Source organism: Mus caroli, unplaced genomic scaffold, assembly GCF_978045245.1.
Source record: "Mus caroli unplaced genomic scaffold, Mus_caroli_1 scaffold_2, whole genome shotgun sequence".
In the NCBI taxonomy this organism is placed as follows: Eukaryota; Metazoa; Chordata; class Mammalia; order Rodentia; family Muridae; genus Mus; species Mus caroli.
Window position 1 is genome coordinate 50,858,589 of NW_028227257.1, and position 5,999 is coordinate 50,864,587.

At 45.8% G+C, this 5,999-nt stretch overlaps 1 long non-coding RNA gene across 1 annotated transcript; it reads left to right on the forward strand.

Moving 5' to 3' along the window:
• Positions 1–86: 86 nt before the first annotated feature.
• On the forward strand, positions 87–5,737 carry LOC110285537 (uncharacterized). Its single transcript, XR_015046232.1, has 3 exons — positions 87–210; positions 4,155–4,276; positions 5,650–5,737. It is a non-coding gene; the product is annotated as an uncharacterized LOC110285537 (long non-coding RNA).
• Positions 5,738–5,999: the final 262 nt, after the last annotated feature.

Sequence of the window (5,999 nt, forward strand, 5' to 3'; positions counted from 1 at the left end):
CTGGCTGGAATGGCGGGACCAACCCCACTGCCACCCTACCCCGTGGCCTGCTGGGAAATGTAGTTCCTCTTGTTCAGCCCGCCCCACCCTGGTCCTTTCATTTCTCAGAGTCGACTGGAAACTTACACCATGGCGTGATTGGACCGGTTAAAACTACGCGCAGACATGCAGACACGTCTTTAATCCCAGCAATCAGGAGGCCAGATCTCTGTGAGTTCGAGGCCAGTCTGGTCTACAAAGCGAGTTCCAAGTCATTCAGAGTAGTTACACAGAGCTGTCTTGAAACACCGGGGGAGCGGGGGGGGGGGGCGGGGGGGGGAGGGAGGGAGGGAGGGAGAACACCACAGAGACAGGAAGATCTGCCTCTTCTCTAAGCTTCGCTGTTTTGTATCCTGCAAACCGTACTAAATCCCGCTCCACTTTAGTGTGTGACCTCTGTGACCCATATTAGCTTAATTTGTTAATTAGGACCTGATACAAGACATATCTTTAAAGGTTCCCTTCTGTCCCATTCTGGAGTTTTCCTATTGCATCCTGATGCAGACCTCAGGAGACTCTGGAGTCTTGGCTTCAACTAAAATGCAGGTGTTGGGCACCAATCTGTCCTTTCTTCTCAACTTGTCTCTTTATTAAAATAATAATAATATTTATTTATTTATTTTTGTTTCTTTGTTTTTTGAGTCAGGGTCTCTGTGTAGTCCTGGCTGTCCTAGACCAGGCTGTCCTGGAACTCATAGAGGTCCATTGTCTTTGCCTGAGTGCCGGGGTAAAGGCATGTGTCACCCACAACCCCCTCTTTCTCAAGTCTTTTGTTTGTTTAGTTTTTCTCATACATTGCATTCCAACTGCAGTTTCCCCTCCCTCCAGTCCTCTCAATCTTCCTCCCCACCCCCTTTCTCCTCCAGATCCACTCCTCCTCTATTTCCCTTCAGAAAAGAGCAGGCCTCCCTGCTATATCAACTGAACATGGCATAACAGGTTACAATAACACTAGGCACAATCCCTCATATCAAGTCTGGACAAAGCAAATCAATAGAAGAAAAGGGGTCCCAAGAGCAGGCAAGAGAGTCTGAGTCAGCCCCTGCTCCCACTGTCAGAAGTCCCCCAAGAGCACCAAGCTATACATCCATTACATGTATGCCGAGGACCTAGCTCAGAGCCACACAGGCTCCAGGACTGTCTCTTCAGTCTCTGTGAGCCCCTCTGAGCCCTGCTTAATTGATTCTGTGGGCTGTGCTTATGTCTACTCAACTCTTAATGCATGAAGTACATCAGTAGGACAACAAGCAGTAACCAGGCCATGCTACCCAGAAGAAAGGAAGCCACCCCAGCCTGCTTCTGGGCAGTCAAGGGCAAGAGGTAGGAAGGTGGTCGGATAGTGTCAGAATTCGTGCTGTTTCTAGTGTTTGGCTTTTACAAATATCCATTCTTCTATGTGTGTGTTTTCCATTCCCTTAAGTATCAGAGCTAAGAACCACATATGTTTAACTCTCTGAAGCCCTGTGAAACTATTAAAGTGAGCTGTACAATTTCGCATTTCCCCTTAGCAACATCATTACTAGTACTGGGTACTATCTTCTGATTATAGCAATCTTATCATTTACACAATGGTATCTATTTGTGGGCCTTGGTTAGCATTTTCCTAGACTCCGGGGCCTAGAGGATAATAGTGTCAAATATCATTTCATGTGTTTAAGGGTTGATGGCATATTTCCTCTGAAAAACGTGAAGGGAATCAATCCCTTTCTGAGAATTGTTGAGCTTTTAGATGCTTTCTGTGTTTTCATGTTGTATCTACAGGTATGAACAGGAACGTGTATGTGTTTATCCTATGTGTGGAGGCCAGGGGATGGCAGGCCCTGTCTTCCTTTGAGACAGGGTCTGTCAATAGCCTAGAGCCACTGAGGAAGTTAGGCTGGTCAATGAGCCCCTGGGAGCTGCCTGTCTCTACCCTTCTAGGGTGCTAGGATTAAAGCTATGTGCCACCAGGCCTGGAATTTTTTTAAGTGAAGGTTGATTTTTTTTTGTTTGTTTGTTTTGTTTTGTTTTTCGAGACAGGGTTTCTCTGTGTAGTCGTGGCTGTCCTGGAACTCACTCTGTAGCCCAGGCTGGCCTCGAACTCAGAAATCCGCCTGCCTCTGCCTCTGCCTCCCGAGTGCTGGGATTAAAGGCGTGCGCCACCACGCCGGGCTGTGAAGGTTGATTATTAAACAGGTCCCCATGCTTCAAGGAACACACTTTACCAACTGAGCTATCTTCCAGCCTCTTAGGTACATTTTAATGGTATTTGTTCATTTTTATAAAGCAAGATAGATTTTGGTCATGATTTTTAAAGAAAACCTCTTATTTTTTATTTATGTATATGTGTGAGGCCAGGGGTTGGACTCCTTGGAGCTGGAGTTAAAGACATTTTTAAATTACCCACCATGGGTGCTGGGATCTGAACTCCGGACATCATGATTGAACAGCAAGTACTTCTAACCACTGAGCTCTCTCCAGTGCCTTGGAGAGAGGCACTGTTTCTCCCAGTATGTTCCTATTTTCCTTTCCCCTCCCTTCAACTGTTCCTGCTATCTGCATGTTGGTGTGCTTTGTGGTCTACAAAACACTGCTTGTTTCTTTGTAAATTATTCTTCTGTTCTTCATCAGACGGTAAAATCTTACTTGACTCCACATTCGCCGATTCCTTTTGGCCAGGTCAAACATGCCCAATCATTTCTAGTGAATTTTTCACTGTGCTAAGCCAACTTTTCGCCTCCAGTGTTTCCACTTGCTTTTATTCAGAATTCCATCCTGTCTCCTGACTGATATCCTCTCTGGTCTCACGTGCTCTGCCTCCTCCAGTTCTCTAACACACTTGAAATCGGTGAATTCAAGAGTTTGCTTAGAAGGTCCAACACCCGGGCCTCTTCAGGGATAGGGTCCATTCTCTACCCATCTGCCATGTAGGTCCTTCTCTCTCTTGGTATACCCTACAACTAGTATCAAAAATTAGGAAATCTTAGCCGGGCATGGTGGCGCACGCCTTTAATCCCAGCACTCGGGAGGCAGAGGCAGGTGGATTTCTGAGTTCGAGGCCAGCCTGGTCTACAAAGTGAGTTCCAGGATAGCCAGGGCTATACAGAGAAACCCTGTCTTAAAAAAAAAAACCAACAAAAAAAAATTAGGAAATCTTAATTAATTTTGGAAACTAGAGACTCTGCTCTCTCTAGGATCTGTTGTTGGTGATCACCCTCAATATTCACTGTGAAGTCTATGTTTTTTGTAATGTGTTTCTGCCTCATTAGCTAAATGTTCAACTAATGATTGAGCCAAGATTTCCTTAAATAACCTCACCTTTGCTGAGGGCTCTGTTCCTGTTTGGTGGTGGTGACTTCAATACCTGTGCAGGCCTTTTATGATTCTGCCTTGATATTCACTTTCTATTGTATAGAGCCTGAACATCAGTGATAAAAACAGGGACGTTAGAGGGGTTCCCTGCTTGTACTCACAGCCCTATGTGTTATACCTCCTGTGGTCTCATGAATATAGTGGAGTCTTTCAAGGCCTTCTGAGGTGATCTTGGGCAGCAGTCTGCCCGCTTTTCATTTTTCATTTTTGTTTGTTCCAGGAGGTATTGCTATCACTTTTGACAAGAACACTGGGAGAAAATGTTTGCACTGGGCAAGCTCTGTGTCATATCAAATTAAAATAATCCCTGGAAGCAGAGGTGTTACAGACCTACCAGGAAGTCTAATGAGCTATATGTGGTGGCACATGCCCTTAGTCGTAGGATCTGGGAGGCAGAGACAGATGGATTTCTGTGAGTTCCAGGCCAGCTTGGTCTACATAGTGAGCTACAGGAAGCCAGGGCTATATAAAGAGACACTTGCCAAACAAAACAAACAAACAAAGTCAAATGATAACAACACACAGACACGCTATGCCCACAGCAAAGATGGAGTGCTGAGCAGATAGGCCGCCAGGCAATAGCCACTCGGCAGCCCCCGAGGGGTAGTGTTCAAAGACACTGGAGAACTTCTCTCAGGCTGGGTCCATGTATCATCAAGAGCTCTCTCTCTCTCTCTTTTTTTTTCTTCATAATGAAGCTGCAGTTCATGAAGGGTGTGGCAGAACACACCTGTTACCCTATGAATACTCTTCTCTCTCTGAAGGGCAGAGGTAGAACCCCGGAAAATCCTGTGCCACAAAACCACTAAGAACACCAGGAATGTGCTCTAGATGTTAAGCCTATGCTGGCAGCAACCCAGAAAGCAGTCACATCTCAGTAAAAACGGTGAGCTTCCTGATGTTTTAACTTGTCCTGCTTCCATCCCCACCTTCCCAGCTTCGTGGTCATCCTAGAAACCAATAGCCAAAAAATTATGGTGAAGTCCAACAGCCCGATAGCGAATGTGAGTCACAGAAATGGGTTGCAGGTAGACCCCGAAGGCAGGCCAGGTACACCGAGGAGTTCAGTGCAAGCAACCTCAAAGCCTGAGAAATGACTAGTTACCTTGTGGGGCTGCTTGTACACACAAAGTGCTGTAGGGTCTGGACATCCTCTGGAGATTGACAGGTCTCTACATACTCAGCCGGAGTCACATGATTAGTAAGGCGTTCTAGCAAATAGCTTCATCTCTACCCTGTGCTGGAAGCACACACGACTTTCCTGCATGACCACTGGTCCACTTGACCATCGTGCCATGATTCAGATGGGGGCACAAGACACCCAGAAGGGATAGCCTGGGGTCTGCAGCTGAAATTACCACCTGCTGACTTCCGCAATATATAACATTTGGATAGGGAACTATGGTCGCATCTGACTTGGCTCTGGATGGTAGGTGAGTTTAGAATCACGACCATCCATTTGCAGAGTTTAGGGAATAATAAGGGATAGGCAAGAGAGACCCCCAGGTAGCTGACAAGAGGCAAGGATATTTGCTGTCTTGCTGTTTCTAGGAAAATCCTGCCTTCTGGGTGGCATCATAAACTGAAATAACCAGTGATAGCCAAAGGCTCGTCAACCCCCACAGTAAGAGGACCAAACCCAAGGACACAAAAACACTTGAAATATCTTTAATGCTCCAGGCATTTAAAACATTCATATAGTTGCCTTATTTCAGAAATGCCCTCTTAGGTGCAGGCTCTGTGTCCAGGATTGGAGGCACATACATCAGCCACTGAATCCTCACGACAGCACCCACAACCCACATGCAACCCACTTTGGCACCTTGTCATTTTGTTCATGGGTCCCCTCCCTGCCACACTGGTACTAGGACTGAGTTCACCCATGAACACAACCACGCCTGTTCATAAGAATGCCTTATAGCATCACTATCACTGACTGGCCCTGCGGATCACAGACCATTCCCAGCACTCCCCAGTGTCCTGTGCATGTGTCATCCCACAGAGCTACTGACACACACTGTCAGCTGCTGTGCAGGCCAGCTCCATGCTGTCTCACAACACAGAGGCACTTATATATTCTTGGCAAAATGGACTTTATAATTGCCATTGAAGTCAAGTGTGAGGGGAGGGGCGTTTCTCCCATAATTAATGGATAACTCTAATATATATTATTAGATTTATAGATTAGTGTCTGTGTACATTTGCTACCAAGGACTTGATTACTGCTTAGGTCAATGAACGCATGTTTTGATTTTTCAGATGCCTGGACGAGAAGCAAACGGAGAAACTGCTTGGATAATACTTAGACTATGAATACACATATCAGCATCGGATTGTTCTTACAGAATTGCTTGCTTCAAAGAGTATTTTTTTGAGCCTAATCCTTAAGAGATTCTTCCAAGATAATAATGTGTTGCCCTCCTTCCCAAAGCAATGGTTCAAGGCACCTCAAGACAGATTGTTACCTGAGGTTCTGATTTAATTGGCCACAGGTGGGAAGGGTTATCCACTTCTTTAACTTCATGGAGAGTGTAGCATGCAGTCGGCATTGAGAACCTTGGTACCAAAGGCCCCTGAGTCTTCCACTTACTCTCTTTTGTTCTCACAAA